Raw genomic sequence first — 2500 nt, forward strand, 5'->3', positions numbered from 1 at the left:
CAACACAAAAAACAACAACAGAAATATCAGCAATAACCACAACAGAAAAGACAACAGAAACTGCAAAAACAGAAGAAAAAAAAGAAAATTCCAAGACTGCCTCTCCCTCCCCCATATCACATACACCACACATAAATAACAAGCAGCCAACATCAATAAAAACAGCAACACAAACATTCACAGAAACACACACAGACGCACAAAATTTGCCGTTACCTCTTTCTGACTCCTCAGATCTCCCATCATCCGATGAAGAGAGTGGGGAGGAGTGGAAAATAGCTACGAAAGGAAAGAGGAAGCGCAGTAAGAAGAAAACAAAACAAAATGCAAACACAAACAAAGCAGGGAGATTCACATCTCCCGAAAATACTACTAACACCAATAGTAATATAAAAAAAAAACAATGCTAACAGCAATAGACAGTACAAACACAGAGTTGATGAATTACATCAACTCTAAAACAAACATCACAAATAACGATATCAAAACCAACAACCACCCACGTACAACACCGCCAAAACACATTAAAATTATTCATGTAACACCAGCATTACACAACACAATAAAATCCCTCTACCCCAACTCGGTAGGGGGATTCCAGAAATATTTGTGCAAGAAATTGTACAATAGCCTCCTTGGTAAAAAATCCAAGGAGGAAACAAAACTTTCTAACGGTAAGTAACATCCTGTTCTTTTGTTTTATGCTTTAAAGCACACGTATAAATAGAATCCTAGTGAAGATTGGTTGTGTGAATGTGCGTGGCTTAGGGTCCCCTTGGAAACAAGGGTACCTCTTAAATGACATCAAGTCACACAATTTGGATATCATAGCCATTAGTGAGACCAGACTCCATGAACCGCGGGCCCTAAAGTCCATGTTTGGCGGACAGTTTAACATTTATTTTTCTCCCTGTCTGCCGAGGATGGGCGGTAGTGGCACGGCGGTTCTTTTTCGCAAGAGTCTGGATCTCCAAGTAAAGACGATATTTACGGACCCGGAGGGTAGACTGGTTGTCCTAGATGTGGACGGCAGCGATGGAGGCGCTTTTCGGTTGCTGGCAGTTTATGTGCCTCCTTTAACAGGTCGGTCAGACTTCTTTCGACGTCTAGAAGTATTCCTGGGAACGTCTCGTCCCTTACTTTTAGTGGGGGATTGGAATGCTACCTTGGACACGCATCTAGACTACGTGGGGAGTGACAAAACTAGAAGGGGATGCAAAGGCCTCATAGACCTGCTCAGACGCTTCCAGTTGTCTGACAGGTACCGACTCGACCACCCAAATGTGCCAACGTGGACTTGGAGCAACCGCATTGTGTCGTCGAGATCGTATCTAGATAGGATAGTGTGTAGGACAAGAAATAGAGATAGTTTAGGATGTCCACAGTTCCACATAGTCAGCTACACGGATCACAAACTTGTGACGTGTACGCTAGACTTAGATAAGGCACATAGGCAGGGTCCCGGTTACTGGAAACTAAACGCGTCTTTCCCGTCGAGACAGGTTTTCAGAGACCGGATTAGCACGTTAGTAAAGAGGGCTTTGACGGGAGCCATCGTCAACAACAAATGGTGGTTTGCCCTCAAGAGAGCAGTAAGGGCGGAAGCAATAAGGTATAGCAGGGCACTAGCTGTAGAGAGGAACAGAGTAGAGGGGGAGCTAGTGATAAAGTTAGAAGAGGCATTGCGAAGTGGCATCGCATCTGACGTTTTAGCGGCGAGGTTGGCTCTCGACCAACACTTCAATGCTAAACACGAAGGGTGTGCTGTCAGGGCAAGGATGCGTGCTCTGAGGAATGAAGGTGTTGGAGCCGCACGAGAGGCCCGGGTGGCGGAGGCACAGCGGAGGCACAGCGGGGTAACAGAGCCACCATCCGGTCTCTGGTAGACGAACAGGGGCGCGAATTGCTCGAGCCGAGCAAGATGTGCGAGGCGTTTCAGCGGCATTTTGCCCGACTGTTCGGGAGGAGTGGTGAGCGAGAAGGCAGGGTGGACTTTAGTGCCTACCTGCACATCTTGCCACGACTCTCGGCAAGAGAGGCGGAGTGCTGCGAAGGGGTCATCACGGCGGAGGAGGTGAGGGACGCGATGGCGGGTTGCTCGACGGACAAATCTCCGGGTTTGGATGGTCTGCCCTACGAGCTTTACAACTGTATGCCAGACTTGTTTGGAGAAGTCTTGGCGGTCGTGTACTGCAACTGGCAGCAGAACGGGAGCATTCCCGGTTTTGTGAGCCGAGGAGCGGTAACGCTGCTGAAGAAAGATCCAAACAAGGGGGACGCCATAGATAACTTTAGGCCCATCACTCTGCTCAATGCAGACATGAAAATTTTGGCCAAGGTGTTAGCCAAGCGGTTGGCGCTTGTCATCGAGAAACTGGTCGGCACGGAGCAGACGTGCGCCGTGTCGGGCCGGAGCATCCATGACAACCTCCATCTGATGCGCTACATCATAGAGAGGGTAGTTAAGGAACCTGGCATGGGTGGGGCCCTGATCAATTTG

Source organism: Octopus bimaculoides, chromosome 13 (genome assembly GCF_046866305.1).
Source record: "Octopus bimaculoides isolate indiv1 chromosome 13, ASM4686630v1, whole genome shotgun sequence".
Lineage (NCBI taxonomy): Eukaryota > Metazoa > Mollusca > Cephalopoda > Octopoda > Octopodidae > Octopus > Octopus bimaculoides.